Below are 22980 nucleotides of genomic sequence, written 5' to 3' on the forward strand. Positions count from 1 at the left end.
CTTCTGGCACAAAGCTCCTAAAGCTTTTGGAATTTCCTGTAATGAGAGCAAGAGAGAGACTATTTGTTATGTTAATGAGGTGACTTTTGGTCCTCACTCCAGGATGGGGCTGATTGCAGAAGTTTGGATTTTTCAGTCCCATCCCCCGACCTCCAGGAAGGGGAGAGGGGTTTGAGATTGAGTTCAATCAGCAGTACTGAATCAATCTTGCCTATGTAATGAAGGCCTCCATAAAAACCCCAAAAAGACTGGATTCAGAGAGCTTCCAGGTTGGTGACCATGTGGAGATGTGAGGAGAATGGCACGTTCAGAGCACTGTGCCCTTTCCCCATGCCATCCTCTGGCTGTTCCTGAGTTATACCCTTTTGTAATAAACCTGTGATCTAGTAGGTAAAGTGCTTCTTTGAGTTCTGTGAGCCACTCTCAAAAGTTAATCGAACACAAAGAGAGGGTCATGTAAACCATTGATTAATAAACTGTGGGTCAGAGACACAGGTGACAACCTGGGTTTTCAACTCTTGTCTGAGTTGTAGGGGATCCCGGTGTGAACCCTTAACTGTGGAATCTCTTGCTGTCTCTAAGTTCAGTTCAGTTCAGTCACTCAGTCGTGTCTAACTCTTTGCAACCTCATGGACTGCAGCACACCAGGCCTCCCTGTCCATCACCAACTCCCAGAGCCTAACCAAACTCATGTCCATTGAGTCGGTGATGCCCTCCAACCATCTCATCCTCTGTTGTCCCCTTCTCCTCCTGCCCTCAATCTTTTCCAGCATCAGGGGCTTTTCCAATGAGTCAGCTCTTCACATCAGGTGGCCAAAGTATCGGAGTTTCAGCTTCAGCATCAGTCCTTCCAATGAATATTCAGGACTGATTTCCTTTAGGATGGACTGGTTGGATCTCCTTGCAGTCAAAGGGACTCCAAGTACAGAGTGTCAAAATTCAGTTGAATGCTAGATCACCCAGCTGGTATCCTGAGAATTGCGTGGTTGTTTGGGGGAAATTCCACACACACAATTGGAATTGGGTTCAGAATTCAAAATAGGGCAGTATTTTCTCCTTATATTCTTCCTACTTCTCTGAACTTCCTTTTATTTCAGTCATAAGTCTTCTTCTTTTGCTCTCTCCTTAACCTTTGGTAGATTCCATCCCCAGCCTTCTTTCTTCCCTTACACCCTCTTATTGCAAAGTGTTGCTGTTGTTCAGTCTCCAAGTCATGCCTGACTCTTTGTGACCCTATGGATTGCAGCGAGACAGGCTTCCCTGTCCTTCACTATCTCCTGGAGTTTGCTCAGACTCATGTCCATTGAGTTGGTGTCCAACCATTTCACCCTCTGTCACTCCCTTCTCCTCCTGCCCTCAATCTTTCCCAGCTCAGAGTCTTTTCCAATGAATTGGCTCTTCACATCAGGTGGCCAAAGTATTGGAGGTTCAGCTTCAGCATCAATCTTTCTAATGAATATTCAGAGTTGATCTTTAGAATTGACTGGTTTGATCTCCTTGCAGTCCAAGGGACTCTCAAGAGTCTTCTCCAGCACCACAGTTTGAAAGCATCAATTCTTTGGCACTCACCCTTCTTTATGGTCCAACTCTCACATCCATACATGGCTACTGGAAAAACCATGTGTGTGTTAGTGGCTCAGTCGTGTCTGTCTCTTTGCGACCCCATGGACTGTAGTCAGCCATGGGATCTCCCAGGCAAGAATACTGGAATGGGTTGCCATTTCCTTCTCCAGGAGATCTTTTCTACCCAGGGATCGAACCTGGGTCTTCTACATTGTAGACAGATTCTTTACCATCTGAGCCACCAGGAAAGCCCAGATAAACCATAGCTTTTGACTATACAGACCTTTGAAAGCAAAGTGATGTCTCTACTTTTTAATATGCTGTCTAGGTTTGTCACAGCTTTCCTTCCAAAGAGCGAGCATCTTTTAATTTCTTGGCTGCAATTATCATCTGCAGTCATTTTGGAACCCAAGAAAATAAAATCTGTCACTGTTTCCACTTTTTCCCTTTCTGTTTGCCATGAAGTGATGGGACTGAAGCCATGATCTGCTTTTTGAATGTTGAGTTTTAACCCAGCTTTTTCACTCTCCTCTTTCACCTTCAAGAAGCTCTTTAGTTCCTCTTCATTTTCTGTCATTTGGGTGGTGTCATCTACATATCTGAGGTTGTTGATTGTTCTCCCGGCAATCTTGATTCCAGCTTGTGATTCATCCAGCCTGGCATTTCACATGATGTACTCTGCATATAAGTTAAATAAGCAAGGTGACGATATACAGCCTTGATGTACTCCTTTCCCAATTTGGGACCAGTCCATGGTTCCATGTCTGGTTCTAACTGTTGCTTCTTGACCTGCATACAGGTTTCTTAGGAGGAAGTCTCATTCATTCTTGGATCTAATCGCTACCTATATGGGGTGATTCCCAGATTTATTACCAGTCCTGTCTTCAATATTAAAAAAAAAAAAAAACTTAAAAAAGAACTTTGGGCCATGCCTCCATCTTTGACCAATCAAATGTATTTGACTGGTGGTGTCTATGAACAGAAAAACTATTAGCATCACAGAGGTGGAGTAGGCAAAGGAGGCTTTACCAGGGGAAGTCTAGAGTCGAGTGCTGGGCAGACAACACTTACAGCTACCAGTTGAGGACCTTCTGATTCGAATACTCCTATTGGTATTTCCTCATCTTCCCCTAGAAACCTGAATATCCTCCTGTTCTTCTAACCTCAGTGAATGGAGCCACCATTCACCAAGTCACCCCAGATATAGCTCTGAGTGTCATTCTAGAATTCTCCTTTCTCTGTCACCAACCCCAGTACATCTAATCACTCACCAAGTCTGATTCTACCTTCTGAATATTTCACTTCTCCATCCTACTACCACTTTCTGGGCTCAGGTCCTCCTCCTCCATCTGACCTATTGCAATAATTTCTTAGTTGGTCTCTGCTCCTAGCCTTGCTCCCCATTCATTCAACTCTCCTTATTGATAGCCTTTGTTTTCCTGAATGAAATAGATTATTTTCTGATTATATTAAAAGTTTATGGGGACTTACCTGGTGGTTACTTACTTAACTTCAGTGGTTAAGACTTTGCCTTCCAGTATAAGAGTTACCGGTTCGATTCCTGATAGGGGAGTTAAAATCTCACATGCCTCTCAGCCAAAAAACCAAAACATAAAAAAGAGGCAATATCGTAGCAAATTCAATAAAAACTTTAGAAATGGTCCACATAAAAAAAAAAGTTAAAAAAAATTTTTTTAAAGTATGATCATTTAAAGTAGCAATCAATACAGAATAATGTAAATATTGCCTGAAATTTGACTGCCATAACTATGCTATTATGTTGGTAATCATTATTTTTTGCATTCCTTTATTCATTTAAATATATATTCAATACTTTTGATCTATGAGATGTATATCATTTATGAGATATATATGTCACAGGCCACATCCTGCCTTGAACACTATGCTTTATAAATAGGGACTTGTTTATAGTCTCCTTGCACATACCATGTTGTTCCATCTCTCTGTCTTTGTGCCCTAAACCCTAAACCCTATGCTAATTTCCTAGGGCTAGAGTCACAAAGCACCACAAACTGGGTGGCTTGAAAGAATAGAAAATTTATTCTATTACAGTCCTGAAAGCTGGAAGTCTTAAATCAAGGTGTTGGCAGGCCATCATTCTTCCAAAACCTCTAGGAGAGAATCTTTCCTTGCCTCTTTCAGCTTCTGGATGGCCCCAGGCTTTCCTTGGCTTGTACGGCATAATCCAGTCATTGTCTTTGCCTTCATGCGGCCGTCTTCCCCTGTGTTTGTGTGTCCATGTCCTCACGTGGTGTTCACCCTGTGTGTCTTGTCAATGTGTCCAATTCCCCTCCTTTCAAGAGGCTCCCTTACTCTAGCATGACCTCATCTTAACTAAGTACAGCTACAATGACTGTTTCCAAATAAGGTCATACTCTGAAGTACTGGGGGTTAGGACTTTAATATTCCTCTCAGGATGACACAATTCAGCCCATAACATACCTTTTTCCATTTTTTTACCTGAACAACTTCTCTTTGACCTTCATACTTCAGCCGAGGCATTATCTTTCTGAGAAAGTTTTCCCCGAAGCCCCTAGGTGGGCGTGTGTGTTTCCATATCAGCATGGCACATTTTATGAGAATTATCTGTAAATGAATGATTTTCCTTACTTAAACTAGAACCCCCTTGAGAGTAGGGACTATAGCTTCCATCTTTACTTTATATGCCCAACATTTGTCTCTCACATTAATTAGTTCAAGACTAAGTGGGCTGGAGGCTCAAAAATTAGTTATTTAAAGAAGAATAGAAGTTTATTCCTCTATTCACCAAATGAGAATGTTTTTCTCATTTTAATGGCTCATCTGCATTCCAGCTTGCAGGAGAGGAGGAAAGAAACTATGGCAAAGCACAAGCCCAGGGTCTTAAAGTTCAGACCCCAAGTGGCTCGCCTAACTTGTACTCACATTCCGTTAGAACTTAGTCACACATGGCCACACTTACTTAAAAAGGGGTCTAGAAATATGTCTTCAGTGGAGCAACTGTGAATTACTTTTCAACTCTGTTATAGTTCCACGACCCCTTATCTGCAAGTTCTGGAATCTCAGCAAGTTCTGAAAAATCAAAAGCTTTTACTGAAGTTTCATGGAAACTCATTTGGTGGCAAAATCTGACTTGAAATGACATGAGGCATCTATAGAGACAAGTTATAGGCTTTATTTAACTCATCTAGAATGAATATTAATGGGTTTTGTTGCAGAAGTGTCAGTATATTTGATTAAGTTCTGTTTCCCCAGCCCCCAAATGAATTGGCCACAGGTATACATATGCCCCCACATCCTGGATCCCCCTCCCGCCTCCCTCTCCACCCTATTCCTCTGAGTTGTCCCAGAGCACTGGCTTTAGGTGCCCTGCTTCATGCAATGAATAGATGGCCATGCAGGATCTTTAGTTGTAGCACTTCGAATCTAGTTCCCTGACCAGGGACCAAACCTAGGCCCCCTGTATCGGGAGCTCCAAGTCTTAGCCATTGGACCACCAGGGAAATCCCTGTTAGTTGGTTTTTATAGGTGTTCATTATCAAGTTGAGAATATTCCCTTTTACTCCTATTTTTCTAAGAAGTTTTTGCTTAATTATAAAATGGATGTTGGAATTTTGCCAAACGTTTTTTCGGCATCAATTGATAAGGTCATGTGGTTTTTATTCTTTATACTGTTAAGATGGTGGATTACATTGTTTGATTTTTGAATATTGAATCAGCCTCCCATCCCTGAAATAAACTTCTCTTGTTCTGTTGTATATTTCTATTTTGCTGGATACTATTTGCTAATATTTTGTTAAAGATTTATGCATTTATATTAGTTAGGGACTTTGATCTATAGCTCTGTGTGTGTGTTTGGGTACTGTCTTTATCTTAGTATTAGGGTAATATTAACTTCATAAAATGAATTGGTAAGTAGTCTTCCTCTTCTGTTTTCTGGAAGAGACTATGTAGAATATAATTCTTCTTTAAATGTTTGGTAGAATTCTCCAACAAAACTATATAGGCCTAGAAATGGAGGAAGTAGGGGGTTTTGATTATAAATTCAGTTTTCTTAATAGTTATAGAATTATTAAAACAAACAACCTCTTTCATACCAGATGAGTTGCAGTAGTTAGCGTTTTTTGAGGAATTGGTCCATTTCATTTAAATTGTCAAATTTGTGTGTGTAGAGTTGTTCGTACTGTATTTGTTTCCTATGACTGCTGTAACAAATTAATATAACATAATGGCTTAAAACAATAGAGATTTATAATCTCACATGTCTGAAGTCCAGAAATTCAAAACAGTATTAATGAAGTGAAATCAAGGTGTTGGAAAGACTATGCTTCCTCCAGGGAAGCATCCATTCCTTGCCTTTTCCACCTTCCAGTGGCAGCCAGTATTCCTTGTTTGTGGTCACAATGCTTCAACATCTCCTTCCAATGTTACATTACCTTCTTCTCTTCATTATATGTCAAATCTCCCTCTGCCTCTCTCTTATAAGGACACTCGTGATTGCACTTAGGGCCTACCATGGTAATTCCCTCATCTCAAAATCCTTACTTAATCATACTCACGTATTTTCTAAATGAAGTAATATTTTCAGGTTCCTAATATCTTCGTACGGAGAAGGCAATGGCACCCCACTCCAGTACTCTTGCCTGGCAAATCCCATGGACAAAGGAGCCTGGTAGGCTGCAGTCCATGGGGTTGCTAAGAGTCGGACACGACTGAGTGACTTCACTCTCACTTTTCACTTTCATGCATTGGAGAAGGAAATGGCAACCCACTCCAGTGTTCTTGCCTAAAGAATCCCAGGGACGGGGGAGCCTGGTGGGCTGCCGTTTATGGGGTGGCATAGAGTCGGACACGACTGAAGCGACTTAGCAGCAGCAATATTTTCATAGGCCATTATTCAGCCTACTGCATACTATCCTTTCATTATTCTTTTCAGGTCTACCAGGGTCTGAAGTGATATCTCCTGTTTCATTCTTAATATATGTTTCTTCCCTCTTTTAAATTTGTTGATTGTGCTAGAGGCTTATTGATCTTTTTTAATAATCAGCTCCTTGTCACATTGGTTTTCTTTTTCTTTTGTTTTCTGTTACTGTCTTCTTTTTTGTTTTCAATTTTATGAATTTATGCTCTTTGTTATTTCCACTTGCTTTGGATTAATTTTACTCTTCCTTTTTTCCCCTAGGTTCTTGAGTTGAGAGCTTTGATTATTGATTTGAGACTTTTCCTCTAATTTTACACTAAAAAATATATTCATTTAGTGTTACAAACTTCTTTCTCAGTGGTGCTTTAGCCACAAATTTTGATACTGTATTTTCATTTTCACTCAGTTCATTATACTTTTAAATTTCACCTGAGAATTCTCTCTTTGACTCATATATTATTTAGAAGTATGTTGTTCAGTTTCCAAGTATTTTGAGATTTTGCTGTTACCTTTTTGTTGTTGATTTCTATTTTGGTTCCATTATGGTCAGAGAACACATTCAGTATGATTTTAATTTTTTAAATTTATTGAAATTTGTTTTATGGCCAATAATGTAATTTATCTTGGTATATATTCCATGGACACTCAAAAACAATGAGGATCTGCTGTTATTCCATGGAAGTTTCTGTTAATAGGGCTTCCCAAGTGGTGCTAGCAGTAAAGAAACTGCCTGCCAATGCAGGAGACATAAGAGATGTGGGTTCAATCCCTGAGTTGGGAAGATCCCCTGAAGAAGGGCATGGCAACCCACTCCAGTATTCCAGTATTCTTGCCTAGCCTGGCGGGCTACAGTCCATTGGGTTGCAAAGAGTCAGACACGACTTAAGCGACTTAGCACGCTTCTGTTGATATCTATTAGGTCCTACTGGTTGATGGTGGTATTGAATTCTTCCATACTTTTGTTGATTTTCTGTCTAGTTGAAGCCTGTGGTGCCGGAGTCCAGCTCCAGCAGGTCCAGGGGTTCCCTCAGGAAGGACGGCGTTGGCGATATGAATGAGAAGACACAGCGAGTCTCGGTGTTTCCAAGTGTCTTCCAACTTTATTGTTTTTTTTAAGACAGCTTTTATATTTTTAGTGGTATATAGAAACAAATGTGAAGTATAGAGTCATACCAATTCAGCTTAAGGGACATACCAATTCAGCTTAATGGGTATATCTTAATGGGCCTATCAATTTAGCTTAATGGGCCAGCAGTTTCAACCCTCATCGAAGCCGTTTACATGTCTTTAGTTACAAAAAGCCTCATTTTGTTTACATCATCTTCTGGCCTGGTGGCCTGCTAACACCTTGTGACTCTCCATTGATAAGGGTTGATCAGTCAGAACACTTTTGTATCGGGCACATCAGGAGAGAATTCATCAACAGGAAGTTTTAAGGTAAAACCTGTTTTTGGTAATTTACTCTATGCCTTGAGCTTAACAGAAAAGAATGTGATTCCATAAAGTCATAGAACAGCAAGCTGAAGTTCAGCTCTAAGTAAGAATCATCAGTTAAATCAACAATTGTCTTATTATTTGTATTAAAGCTAAACTTCTATTTATATAAATCTCTAACTATTATGCTTTCATTATATAGGCTAAATACGTTAAGAGTAAAAACATAGTGAGTAAATATAGATTAAGTAATAGTTTCACAAAGCAATATTTTTTATATTTCCTAACAAGCCTTTTTTCCTGCGAAGGGTTTTGTACCCATAGGGGCTTTCTGTGCGGAGGCTTTCAATGCTGTTTATTACTAGGGAGCAGTTATGCACATTAGCTCCAAAGGCACAGGTACATTTATTAAACAAACCAATATGTTAGCAAGAGGAGTTTAGATTAAAATACTCTATATCATAGATAATCTTATAAGGTGCCACTGTTTGGGGGCTCTGTCAATTAAGGTTTCAGATTGATCTATTTAGGAAGAGATCAGGAAAGGCCTTTTACCTAAGTCACAGAAAATAAGAAGAGGTTTATTATAGCAAGCGTCAGAAAGAGAGATATCATCTTTAAGGTGAGCGCTGAGGCAGCCTTCCGAGAATCCCTGAGGCCTGAGTTGCTCTGCTCGTCAGTCCTCCTCATGACTCTGTCATGGGTGGGATCTCGTGAGCTGGCTCCCGGCACTGTGGATAGGACTTTAAATAAGAGAAATAGATAAAATAGGGGGATAGAAATCAGGCACAGGAAAAGGAAGTGACTCACGCAGGTAGTAGGCCACGGAATAGAACATCCTCACCCAGCTGTTTTTAGTTAGGAAAGATACCCTGGAAAAAAAGAATGCAGCTTTTCTCCCCCTTTTACAAGATGCTATTAAATTCCTTTCTTTTGTAGATGTCTTGCCAGTGACGTGGAAGCAGTTCAGAGTGGGGGAGAGAGCATCATCGTGTTGGAATTGGACATCTATACCCTCATATCTGGCTGGATTTGTGGGTTCACAGTGAAACTCAAGGTCAGAGTTTCTCCACCACTAGCTTCAACTCCTGCTCTAACCTCCTCCATCCCTTTCCAGAACCCTCCCCACTTAGGAATGGGGAATCTGAATCAAGGCTGCACCAGCCACTCCTCCCCAAGTTGTTAAGGAGGGAAACTGAAGCTGGACGCTGGGCTGTCTCACAAGAGCAGAACAGACGGGTTCCCCTCAGACTACATTATCCCCAGAGGTTGCACAATTCAGGCTGTCGGGGATACCCACCCTTGGGTATTCCGATTCTGGAGGTAAATGGGTATTTGCCCTGGAAAGATCCAAGGAAGCCTGGAAAACCACTTCCTCCCATCGCTTCACGCTGTGGAGGTGGTGTACACACTGAGAGGGGAGGCCAGGACCAAACCTCTGATGAAATTCTCTGCTCCAGGAACATGGAGCCTCCTGGTCTCACACCGTAGCAGGCCCCTGACGGCATGGCTTGGTCTCGCCTGGTGCACAAGCCCTTTGCTGGCCTGGTTTGGGAGTTCCCCTCCAAGCCTCTCCCAGGCACATACCCTCTCTGCCTCTCTCTGTCTCTCTCTTTCTGGCTTTCACTCTGTCTCCTTTTTTCTATCTTTTAAAATCTGCTTTCTTTCTCCTTTCTGGTATCCTCCATCCTTTTCCTGCCTCTTCTCTTTCTTTAGCTCTCTCCCATATTTTGCTCTGTTCTCTCTCTCCCCCCTCCTATTCCCTCATTTTCCTATGATCGCCAAAACACATAGTTTCTTCTCAGAGCTGATTCTCTTTGACAAATGAGGCGTTGGTCCAGTGGAGTAACTGTTCGGGTGACCTGAAATTTGCATTGCTAGTGGTCAGTTAAATTCTTCCTGCAAAAGACTTCTATATATTCCTTCTAGATTTTCATTTAAAATTTTTGTACATAATGCAAACACGCCTTAAGTAAAACAGAGTTGCCATTTGTTGGTTGAAAAGAAAATCCCTTTTTTTATCCTTTTTTTTCTTTTTTGGGGGGAGGCTCATCTGGGATATGAACTATCCCTTTTTTTTCTTCTTCCCACCCTCCCACCCCGGCCTTCCATATATCAAGTGGAGTTTTATAACCTTCTGCAGGGCAGCCCTGCCACTGGCCCTAGAGGTGATGGGCTGATGACAGCTTGTGGATGTTGTCACCTCATCAGTGTAGGGACAGAATCAGGAATAGTCCCCAGTGGCTAAATCATTTCAGCAACCTTTCTGATTTTTAAGAGAAATACATTCACATGGTTTTTTAAAAAACTATAAAAATGTATAAAGTGAAAAATCTCCCTCCCACAGTGTCTCCATCTTCCCATTCTCACCGTAGCCCTGTCCCCTTAGAGGAAACCGCTGTGATGATCTCTTATGTGTCCTTCCAGATTGTGTTTATGCAAATGAAAATTTCCATGGTAATATAGTCTTATTTACTCCCTTTTTGGACAATAATATAAAAATCATGATTTTACTAATAAGTGTTTATTGAGTGATTATCAGGGGCCAGACAACGTGCCGGGCTCTTAGGGGACATAAAACAGGTGAGTAAGACCCACCCCTGTATTCAAGGATCTTGCCACTTTAGTGATGCAGCCTGGCAGACTCATCCACAAATAACCACACTGTGCTTTAGATTAGGTTGCTGAAGTGTATTTTAAACAGCCACACTGTACTTTAAAGCTGAATGTTTAAAATCAGCAAAGTCAGGGGCAATGAGAGCATAAAGGAGTGAGGAGACTAAACATAACCTGACCACTCAGGGGAGAGGGAGAATCTGAGCTGAACTTTGAAAAGTGGACACAGTTAAGGGTGGGGTTCCATGCAGTCCAAGATCAGACACGGAAAAGGAAGTAAAATGTAGCAGCTTAGGGGGCTGGGAGAGGTAGTGTATTCATGGGAAGCATAGAGAATGTGGGCTCAACAACTTGGGTTCAAGTCCTGACTCTGTCACTGGGAGCTAATAGGTTCTTCATCTGTAAGGTGGGAATAAAAAGTATTATCTCCCAGCAAGATTATAAGGATTAAATGAGGCAACATTAGTGAGAATGCTGTAAAAAATTAAGGACTATACAGTGTGAATTGTTATGGCTGCAATGGTAAACAGGAATTTGATCTTAAATGAACTGAGGAGGAGACAGGGCATAAGGCGGAATTTGGCTTTATTCCGAAGACCTTAAAAAAGGGAACACTGAAGAGTTTGGGATGAAGAAGTGACTTCCAGGAGTGAGGAAAAAAAGAGCAACAGTGGCAGACAGGCATTCCATTAAGTGCTGCGAGGTGGGGTCAAAATCTTCTCTCTGTTACCAATGAAAGGCAACCACATATCAAATGAGGTTTTACTTAATTATAAAGATAGTTTGAGCAAACTCTGGGAGATGATGAAAGACAGGGAAGCCTGGCATGCTGCAGTCCATGGAGTCGCAAAGAGTCGGACGCAACTGAGCGGCTGAACAACAGTTTTACTTTTGAATGCAGAGTCCGTTGTATGATGTGTAACTGTGATAGTGTCCTTGAATATATTGATTTATTCATTCCTGGTATATTTATTCATTCAACCAACACTCATCCAGCGCCTACCAAGAGTCGGGACTTGTGACTCTGAAGTCAAGTTATCAGGCTATGCTGTGAGAAGCGAGTGAAGAGGGTCTGAGTTCCACAACCTCTCAGTTCTGTCCCACTGTCTCTCTGGAACATCGTGGAAGGGAAGGCAAACCCAGAACCTGAAAGAAGCCATCCTCTTCCTTGAATCTCAAGGTCAACAGCACTCACATCTTTCTCGAATTTCTAGCTTCCTGCAGCCAGAAAGTATCAACCAAAGCAGGACTTAGGACCGAAGTGTCAGGTTGAGAGGGTGAAGTGATGGTGCCAACAGCATCAGTTCAGTTCAGTTCAGTTGCTCAGTTGTGTCCAACTCCTTGCGACCCCATGGACTGCAGCACACCAGGCTTCACTGTCCATCACCAATTCCTGGGGTTTGCTCAAACTCATGTCCATCGAGTTGGTGATGCCATCCAACTATCTCATCATCCCCTTCTCCTCCTGCCTTCAATCTTTCCCAGTATCAGGGTCTTTTCCAGTGAGTCAGTTCTTTGCATCAGGTGGTCAAATTACTGGAGTTTCAGCTTCAGCATCAGTCCTTCCAATGAATATTCAGGACTGATTTTAGATCGTAAGATTAGCCAAGAGAAGCCCAGGACAGAGAATTCTTTTCCAGGTAATTGGGATTTGGTGATGTATCAATACCTGGTTCTCCCTTTGAAGATTCAAGACTAGGGGGAATGCCTCATTCCCACTTTCTTTCTCCCCAGATGCTCCGGCAGCTTTGCAGTTTCCGGCTTTTACAGATCAGAAGATGTGGTTTGAGGTGTGGTACAAAACGCAGGGCAAACCTCATCAGCCTCTTTAATGAATCAGGGTGGCAGAGGTGGCCCCCTTCAGCACTACCACTAGAAAACCCCTTGGCAACGTGGTGGCAGACTTCCCAGCTTGGAGTCACACTTTCACCTAAGAACTTTGCCAAAAATTTTGGGGCCACAGAAACATTCAGTAAAATAGTAAATGAGGCATATTGAGACACTTCCAAGGAAACCTTCTCAAGGACAAAATGTTTTTGTTGGAGAAGAGCTTATATTGATCATCTAAATCATCTCTAAAATGCAACAGCAATCAGGCTCTTTGGTTACTGACAATTGGGTTAAAGGAGAAGCTCCCCCAGGGAAACGATTGTTTTGCACATGAATGGGGAATCTTTTATTTTAAAGCCAAGGCTTAATGTCCAGGAATGTGCCATTAGGAAGGGAGACAGCTGATTCCTAGGTCCAAGGCTTAGGAAGTAGTTCTGTCTGTAAGGCCAAGAATGCCCCATCTTGGACCATGCTGACAAGGAGATGAAATTGGTTTTGATTGTCACCTATGCACACACTTCACAAGAGTCTGCGGTGGCAAGTTTTCAGATCTCCCATGCCTCAGACCACATGGCCCCAGACATGCGATGAAAAATTTAATTAGACACAATGGCATCATTTTCCCTCAGGTCCTGAGATGTTAAAACAACAGAAAATTTAGATGTGTTCATTTTGAAGGAATCTGAAGAAAATAAGGTCGTCTCAGGTTGAATGTCAAAGTAAGAAGAGACAGAAAGATGGACGCAGCGTGTGCCCCCCAAATTCCCAGAGGAACAAAACTCTGGAGCAGTTTTATATAAGTGATGTAAATTGTGACACTACATGAAATCAGCCACAAAGAGTTGTAAACATCTATTTCATGGTAACTATGCAAAATTCATGTTAGTTGTTAAGATAGAAACCAAAACTCAGAAAATTTTTTTATATTTTGCAGCTGAAAATGAACCTTCAACTTCACCTCTGGGGGAGATCCCTCCCATGTCAAAGTACCAGGTCCCCCAACCCCCATGCCCCTAACTCCAAACATTTAGATGAGCTCTCTTCTGGCAGGCTGTCCTATACAAGTAACTGTACTTTCACTTCATGGCTAATTCTTGACCATCCAGACCATGTCCTTAAGTGTCCCTTTCACTTGGCCAGAGCACACCCGGAGAAGGCAATGGCACCCCACTCCAGTATTCTTGCCTGGCAAATCCCATGGATGGAGGAGCCTGGTAGGCTGCAGTCCATGGGGTCGCTAAGAGTCGGACATGACTGAGCGACTTCACTTTCACTTTTCACTTTCATGCATTGGAGAAGGAAATGGCAACCTACTCCAGTGCTCTTGCCTGGAGAATCCCAGGGACAGGGGAGCCTGGTGGGCTACCGTCTGTGGGGTCGCACAGAGTCGGGCACGACTGAAGCGACTTAGCAGCAGCAGCAGCAGCCCAGGTCTGCATGAGAGAAAGTTCATTGATAACTGGATAGCTCAGTCAGGAAGATCATCCAGGATATTGGATGGGGGTAGAGAAACTCTGGGGGGACATAAAAACTGGCTCAACCCTGAGAGATCACTGTGAAATATCTCCCCTTCTGCCATTCAAATTTCTCAGAGTTGTTCTCAAAGCTGCACAGGAGAGGGACTTCCCTGGGGTCCAATGGTAAGACTCTGTGCTTCCACGGCAGGGAAGCCTGAGTTCAATCCCTGGTTGGAGAACTAAGATCCCATATGTGTGGTCAGGCAAAAATTAAAAAAAAAAAAAGAAAGAAAGAAAAGCTGCACAAGACAAAGTTAGAGGAAAATGCCAACAAGTAGAGGTTCCTCTCACCTCCAAAAACAACAAGTGCTGCCTCCAGGGTATTCATTTACCTCCTCTGTAAAATGGGCAGATTTTTTCCCTCTCCTTGTACATCACTGAACCACATGAGATAAAAGATGTGAATGTACACAAGTACTTGGAAGAATTAAAAAGCGCCTTATAAACGTAAGAGGCCTTGTTCCTCTACCACAGCTGGGACTTGAATCCAGCCCACTGACTGGAAATCCAGTGCTCACTCCACTCTACCACAGCCGCTGAGCATCAAGGTAAGCTCTGTCTCGAGGCCACGACAGGGCCATCCCAAGGCAGTAGGTGAGAGCCTATGAGCTGTGTTGACCTGCTGGGATGGGGGCATGTGATCCAGGAAATACAGGCAGATCCTCACGCTCTCAGATCCTGGGCTCAGGGTGTCGCTGCAGATATAGTGCTGGGTTTCCTTTCTTTCTAATATTAATATGTCTTACAGTGTTCTCTTCATGCCCCAGATTAGGATGTGGAGCTGGAAATTAGCATTCCATTCCAACACTCTGTGGCACGTTCACTTTGGGGGTTGAAATAATGGTTTTTAATAAGCTAGCTCTGGGCACCTGTCACCAGTAATGGAAGTTCTGCCTGGGAAGATAGATTGCTTCTTGTTAAAAGACCACAGGGCTGTAAATTTCCCAAGTCATAACTCAGCATCTAAATCAGGACTCAAGAGAATCACTTCCATCTTCTAGCACTAACCCCTGGCCGTGCTGATCCTGACCATTGACCTCAGTCATAGTTCTTTGCCCTGACTCACTGCACTTGCATTTGGGGGGAGTTTGTTGACATCCACGTAGGCATAACTTGCAGATGTGACTGGATCAGTGGAGGGAGGCTACAGGAAGAACCAGAGCCGTGAGTTCTGATGCTCTGCTGTCCCAAGTATCCAGGTCATCAAGACTTCAAAATAAGCTCTTTCTAGAAATTCAGCAAAAGTAATCATATCCACTCCATTAATGTTAGGTTTTCTTGCTCTTAAATCTGACCGCTTGTACTTGTTGTTGTTTAGTCGCTAAGTCCTACTCTTTTGCCACCCATAGTTCACCAGGACCCTCTGTCCATGGAATTTTCCAGGCAAGAATAACGGAGTGGGTCGCCATTTCCTTTTCCAGGGATCTTCCTGACCCAGGGATCAAATCCGGGTCTCCTGCACTGGCAGGTGGATTCTTTACCACTGAGCCACCTGGGAAGCCCCACTACTGGTACTAGTTGTGGGGAATTGGGACTGGTCCATGGATGAAGTGATGTGAAGTGAAAGTTGCTCAGTTGTGTCCGACTCTTTGTGACCCCATGGACTATATGGTCCGTGGAATTCTCCAGGAATTCTCCAGGCACTCCGTGGAATACTGGAGTGGGTAGCCTTTCCCTTCTTCAGGGGATCTTCCCAACCCAGGGATGGAACCCAGGTCTCCTGCATTGCAGGTGGATTCTTTTCCAGCTGAGCTACAAGGGAAGCCTGGTCCATGGATAATTTAATTTTATTTATTTGTTTGGCTGCGCTGTGTGGCTTGCAGGATCTTAGTTCCCCCACCTTCGCCCTCAGCAATGAAAGCACAGAGTCCTAATTGCTGGACCACCGGGAATTCCCAATAATTTGATTTTTTAAAATACCACATAGCTGGTAAATTTAAACATATACCTACTCTGTAGTCCAGAAATTCTATAGGAAATGAATCAATTTATCCACCAAAAGATCTGTTCAAGAATATTCATAATAGCCCCAAATAGAAACAACTCAAATGTCCATCAAGAGGTGAATGAAATGGAATGGCATAGAGCAATGTAAAAGAATAAACTGCTGATACACACTACAACACACATTAATTGCACAGACATTTTGTTGAATGACATAAACCAGACACAAAAGAGGTCTGTACTCTGTACTGTATGCCTCTTTATGCGAAGTTCAAGAACAGGCAAAACTAATCCGTAGCACAAAAACCAGAATGGCAACTATCTCTGGAATATTATACTGGAAAGGGGCAGGAGGGAACCCACAGAGGTGCCAAAAATGTTCTATATCTTGTTCTGAACAGTGATTACTTGGGTAATTATTCCCTGAGCAACACACTTAAGATTAAAGCACTTTACTGAATTATGCTATACCTCAAAAAACCAGGGAAAGCCAAAACACCCACAATGTATTCCTCTAACATGAAAAAATATCTGTGATGTTTTTCTTCATCGGATATTAAAAATCCAACTTTATCCCAAGTGAAAAAACAGTTAAAAAAATTAAAATCACTGCTGAACAGTGTGCAGTGATTGTAGTACTCTCCTAGCTGAAGCACACAGGAAGCAACTGTGGTGACAAATAGTTTGAAGGGTTTTTTTCTTCTCCTCTAGCATCCCAAGGATGAAGCATATGTTCCAGCCAACACACAGCATCACACAAGATCGTGCCAATAAAACCCGACCAGACACCAGACACCACTCCACTCCCTCTCAGATCCTCCCTGGGGAAGCAGTTGTCCCTGCCGCCTCCAAGTTCAGCTTGCTATCTTTCTTTTAAAGTGCAAATGTGGGTTACAAAATAGATCCAAAATGAATCTTTCTGAAATTCAACTTTTTATTTCATTATATGTAAAGCACCCCACTTCTATTTCACGTGACCATGTTAGCCAAGTCAGTTATTTATGCATTAATTTTAACTGCCTTTATAAACCTTTTCTAGCCTATTTTTATTAGTACCTTCTATTTGCTAGGAAAATTCAAAGCCACATGAGTTAAGTGTAATTGAAAAGTCTTTACCTAACATGGGGTGGGGGGAAGGGCCAGGTTCTTTTTTTGTTTGTTTTCTCCTCATCACTAGCTTTTCAATATTGACTTCATGTTTCTATGAACTAAAGAAAATATCCCAGCACAGGGTGAACAGCGCCAGTTTGGGTTGGTCCCCACTCCTTTCTCACTTCCTCCACCTATCTATTTTCTGCGTTGTTCCTTTTCTATGTAAATAGATATAGGCTCTCAGGAGTGGGGGGAAATGTTAAAATTAAAAAGTAAATTGCACAAATCCTAAATGCTCAGCCAAATGATGTTTTTCACATGAATACACACCTGTGGAACATCCTAATCAAAACAATATTTCCAGCTCTCTAGCAGGCCCGGTTTCATTCCCTCTCACCTGATACCTAGGAGGGGGAAATTTTAACCTAAAATTTTTGAAACACTCTATTCAAGGGAGATTCAACTCTTATCTTCCTACCAAACACACATAGGGTCATACCAGTGTTCTCTTTCTTATGAATTATTTTAAACAGTAAACATGGAGATGATCAATAATTAGAGAAATGCTTATCTAAATGATGGTGCACTGGATACTATGTGATCATTAAAATGATGTTTTTGAAGAATGGTTAATGACACTGGGAAATGTTCTTCTAATATTAAGTTAAAAGGCAAAGTTCAATAATGTTCACAAGGAATCTGAATTTTGAAATTACACATTTGCAAGAAAAAAACAACTAAAGAAAATACAACAAAAGATTCACTTTGGTAAATTTTGGATAGTAGGATTTGGGGTGGTTTTATTTTCTTTATACTATTTTTTAAATATTTAAAAAATTCTTGACAATGAAAATCTGTTACTTTTCTAACCAGGAAAAAAAAAAATAGTTTTCTTTTTAAATATGGGGACAACCTAAATGACCAGCACTAGGGAAATGCTAAATGATGACAACTCATTTCGTTTCATGTTATGCATTTTAAGTGGCATTTAGAAGACTGCAATAACTTGGGAAATTGCTTGTAACATAGCTTCTAACAGTGTGTTTTTAGACTCAAGAGAGAATATATATATATCTAAGTTAGGGAGTGGAAAGACAAAAGTAAGGAGTCACAGTGGTTGCAAAATATAAAACATGAGATCTGGAATGCAGAATGAGGAAAAATTCAGAGGGTTATTAGAAGTTTTTAGAGTTTGTATTTAAAGCCTTATGTTCTATTTTCTGCTATCTGAATACGGTTTTTTTATTTTCCACTTCGAGGTTTTTTCTTTTTTTTAAGGGCTGCAATGTTGGGGGTAATTATTTCAATGTGTTTAATCTGAAGCTTTGGGGGCGCAGTGTAGATGTGGCTTCTTTTACTTTAAATCAGATTTCGAAAAAAAGGTTGTACCAAATAAACACTGTAAACCCTTCACTTTCATAAATGCCGGAAACGAACTAACGAAAAACTACCCAAGTGCCAAAGACTTAAGACCATTCTGAGAAGCACACTCCATGAGGCTTTCGCATTTATTTTTTCCAAATAAACGGCTTCCTTTCAGATGGAGCTGTTTTTCCTCTACAGAGCTGAGGGGATGGGCGGGCGGGCATGTGAGAACCGAACAGCAGACTAAAGACCAAAAGGCCTTCTGGAAGCTTCGCCCCCTGCACTCCCCACCCCCCACCCCCAATCCTGACTGCTTAGGATCCTCCTGATCCGGATGACAGCGGTGGCCCCACTTGCCCTAAGAGACGCCTGCCAGATCCGTGAACTTGACCGAGGCGCCCACGCCTCTTTCCCCCAAAGGTCAGACAAAGGGAGAGGGGTTGGCTGAGTTCCCTTCAGGGCCCCGTAGACCTAGGGATCGAAGGCTGGGGAGGAGAATGAGACAAAAACCCTCCTCAGTCCGAGTCCTCCGACAGGTTAAAGCCAAGTGGGGAAGGGGGCGAGTTGGGGGGAGCTGCGGTTGAACGCGGAGAGCAGTGTTCTGACAGCTCTCTCAGGCCCCTTTTCCGGTTTGTCGGTGAGGACCTGCCTCCGAGCACTTAATCTGGCTCGGAGGCCGGGAGTTTGTCGTAGGCTCGCCCGGGTTTGGTGCCTTCTCTGCCGCTCGCCGAGCTGCCTCGGGTCCTCGGGGGGAGGGAAGCCCAGAGCCGCCCCGCCTCTCCTGCCCGCCCAGCGCGCCCAGTACCCCTTACATAGGGTTTTTCTGAGCCAGGAAAAAACCCCGGGATCGCGTCTTTTATCCTCCCTCGTTTAGGGATCCTGGATTCTTTTGAAAAAGAGGAAACAAAAACACTAGTACGTCTCAGCAAGCCGCTCTGCGCAGCCTCCGCCAGCGCCAGGGAAGCACGCGCCAGGAGTCCTGGGTCCCTCGGACAGCTCCCCAGGCCAAGGATGGGGGGTCGCCCCATTTACCAAAGCTTTACCTAAGCTTCCGGATCGTGGGAGGACACAGGGCCCAGCGGGGCTCGTCGGCCGCCGGCTGGAGTTGTGCTGCCCAAGAAGGGGCGCTTTTAAAATATAGAGGGGATAGCCTAGGGATGACCTACTTCAGTCTTTTCTAATAATTTCTCTGCTGTAGCTCTTCGTTTGCTCTTTACGCATTTGCTTTTCCACGTCATTTTTTTTAAAGTGTGGGGAATTTTACTGTCAAAAATGAGAGCGTATGAATTATGCATGAATGAAAATCAAAACTAACATTTCGTTGATTCTGACTAAAGTATTGGTCTAACTTGCCATAAGGCCTCAATAATCAGATTTTTTAAATGCAGATATGGCGAAGTTGCCGCGGAACACAAAAAGCCGAAACCCGTGGCTAAAGCAATGCAGGCTTGGGTGGGAGAAAGCCGGGTCTCCCGCGTTCCGGATCCTTCCACAATCCTCTTCCGCCACCTTTGCCTCCACCCCCTCCCCGTCCCGGTCCCGCTCCCAGAGGGGTGAAGGAATGTTTATGGCCTGGCTCGAGTTCAACGACAGAACTCTGCCTGGAGGGGGAAGGGCGTCGAACTTAACCAGACAAAGACCGAGGTAAGGTCTCAGGCGGGGGCGACAGGCTGAACCCATTTAAAATGGGGCGCTGAGAGTCCACGCCGGCTACCTATTTCTCTCTTCGAGAGCTGGCTCGGCTTGGGGCCTGCGCTGTGCGGCCCGTAGCTCCGGCGCGAACACTCGGTGCGTGCGCGCCTGGGTGGGAGCCGGGCGCTCACAGTCTGAATGGGCACCGCACAGGCTTCACCTAGCGTCCAGGACCCAGTGAGGACGCCCTTGCTCTCTTCCCTCCCAGCTCTACCCCAACCAAAGCCGAGGTCCAGACCTCTCTCCCTCAGAGACCTGCCTCTTCTGCCCCCTCTCCCGAGTTTTGCTCACATCTTCCCACCCGGATTTGGTATTCTAAACATCTTTTAGGTCCTTCTCCAGCAAACGTTGTTTCGGAAAGCCTCTCCATATGCCCTGAGGGTGAATCGTTCTCGGTCTCCGTTCCCCCTGAGTAGGCGTTTGACCCACCTTACAATGTCAGAGATCACAGAATACAGTCCCCCGGCTTCAGGTCACATAGGAAGAAACTACAGACCCAAGATCTGCCAGCGAGTGAGAGGCAGAGCGCCAGAGAGCGATCGGTAGGAAGGGAGATAGTATTTCCACTGTATCTCCTCCAGCCTTCCACTTCAAGGGATAGTTTTGCTGCAGCAGGCACTCGATACATGAGTGATGGATTGAATTAAATTTCCACTTGTGTTTAATCCCCTGTGGTTGCACTTATCCAAATTGGGGGGTTCGAGTGCAGCTCGGTGACCTCAAAGGATGGCTCCAGATAGAAACAGTTTGTGTCTAGAGAGACCTTGTGAGAAGAGGTATGTTGGGAGTGGGGGAGAGGCTTGGCTTCCTGTTCTCTTGCGCTGATGACCACAGAGCTTAGCCCTTAGAACTCCTGCTTTGGGGGCTCTGCTTAGACAGTGACGCTCATCAAGTAACTAAGGCTTAGCCTCAACGTCCTCATTTTATAAAGTGGGTTTTGTCTGTGTGGGGGCAGTAGCTCTGAGAGGGCATGGGCAGGAACCAGCGGGGGCAGGGAGAGTTAGGTGAGTCCGGAGTGCGGCTGTAGATTACCTGTTCCCCGCCCACTCCCCCAAGACCAATAAGCTAGCAGTGTCAGTGACCGAGGACATGGGCATGTGGCCCCCTGCTGCTTGTGTGCAAGTTCTGAGTCCCTGGGCAGAAATGCCAGACATGGACAACCCCTCTAGTTGCTCCTCAGATCCCAGAACTCAAAGAGTTCATCAGGGCATAAGAATGGCAGAAGGAAGGCAGCCATGCGAGACTAAGCTGATTTAGTTTTAAAGGGCCAGAGCCTCTCCCTTAAGGGTACATTAATAAATCATTATCATCAGGGTTAATTTTCACCCAGTTTTCAAAGTAAATGTTTTGTAAAGTATCACAGTTTAAATAAGAACAACATTAACAATAATATTAATTTCGTCTGTACCAAGATTCCATCCAGTCGGAGACAAACACAAGGTCCTAAGGGCGGGCCTTGCTCTCCCAAGCCAGACTCCGCCCCACCCCCCCTGAGGCCGCGCTTGAGTCCCGCGTGCTGCGAAGCTGCTTTCTTGGTCCCTTTTTGCCCAGGCGCCTGCTAGCCTTTTTAGGAAACAACGAGGAGGCGCCCAGCTGAATGGCCTCTTCGAGAGCCTGATACCCACCCTTCCTTGCCCGCTGTGACCGCGGAGTCCGGGGACGAACTCCTCTTCCCCAACGGCTCCCTCAGCGGGTCCCCAGACCAAAAGAGCTTAGGGTCCTTGGCCCACACGAATCAGCGGGTTTACCTTTTTATAGAGAAGCGCATTCTTGAAAGTAGCAAAATGAGTGGGTCTTGCTCTGAGAAATGGTAGTATAACACTCTTGCTCTCTCTGCCAAGGCCAGGGCTGGAATTCGGTGGGCTCCAAGGCTCGGAGCTAGGCCGGCGCCGACCTCCAAGTGGCGCAGGGCTCTGCTCGCGCACCTTGGGCTAGAGGAAGAAGGATCGCAGCGCCGCACAAGGGGCCCCCTCCCAGCACAGTCTGGGGCGGGGCTCAAGGAGAGGGCGCACAGCCCCCGGCTCCCCACCTCGTAGCTGGAGTGCCCACTCGCCGCTGCAGCCTCCTCGCCTCCCCAACCCGGCGTCTCGAGACAGTCTTCCGGTCGCTTTGGCTCTGCCAGCGCCGCTTGGCCTCCTTCCTCCTTCCCAAGGCCAGAAATGGGACCCCTTCCCTCACCTTCCTCCATCTTCCCATAAAGAGTTGAGGAGAGTGGGGGTAGGGGCGGCGGGAACCACTGGCCAGAAACTTCAAGTTCAACGGCCGAGTCTGCCGGCAGACGCGGCCTTTCCCTCCCCATCGTCCCGAGGGTGATTGAACGCTGGCCTCTCCGTCATTTTGGAGGCATTTAGGGGAGGTCGACCCGTGGTGGAACTTGTTTTTCTCCGTTTGCTCCAACCACCCCCACCCGCTTTCTACACAAAAGTAACTGGTAGCCGAGAAAGGAAGAAAGGCTGGCATCAGTTCCGCATTGGATGTTTCCAAATCTCTCCCCGGGCCCAGGCCAGCGCCTGGGGGGAGGGGCGGGCTGGCCCCGCCGGGTGAGCGGCCGAGGGCGGCCCCACCGCTTTCTTCCCCTTTTCCCCGAGAGGGAGTATTCAGGTGGGTGAGAATGTACTATAAATTTCTTTCAAAATCAACGGAAACTCTCCTTTCGCCCCTTCCGCAGCAGTTGCCTCCGCGCTTTATTGCCAGTTTACGGTAACAGGTTCGTGTAAATCACGTTTGAAGCTCTGGTGTTTCTATTAGACCGGAAGGGGGCACGGGCACAGAGGGTTCCTCTGGAAGGAAACCTAATTCAAGTGCAGCACTTAGGACCTTGAGTAAAACGTTAATGAAGGGGAGCAATGGGGCTGGAGGAGCGGAGGGCCGTCAGCTCTGCGTTGGAGGAGGGGGGCCGCGCCGTTCGGAGAACTGGGGGGTCTTGATTTGGGCCTTTCTTCTGCCGCAGGGCAGCTACTGGTCCTCGAACCACTCAGAGCAGGGGTGGCTAGCTGGAGAAGGAAG

General features: G+C 44.5%; 1 long non-coding RNA gene across 1 annotated transcript; it reads right to left on the reverse strand.

The window, feature by feature from the left end:
* Positions 1-1112: 1112 nt before the first annotated feature.
* LOC145540821 (uncharacterized) lies at positions 1113-22170 on the reverse strand. Its single transcript, XR_014078567.1, has 2 exons — positions 21723-22170; positions 1113-4170 (listed from the first exon to the last, which is right to left on the reverse strand). It is a non-coding gene; the product is annotated as an uncharacterized LOC145540821 (long non-coding RNA).
* Between the last annotated feature and the right edge of the window lie 810 nt (positions 22171-22980).

The sequence above is a fragment of the Giraffa tippelskirchi genome, chromosome 3 (genome assembly GCF_054371585.1).
Source record: "Giraffa tippelskirchi isolate mGirTip1 chromosome 3, T2T-mGirTip1v1.2.pri, whole genome shotgun sequence".
NCBI lineage: Eukaryota > Metazoa > Chordata > Mammalia > Artiodactyla > Giraffidae > Giraffa > Giraffa tippelskirchi.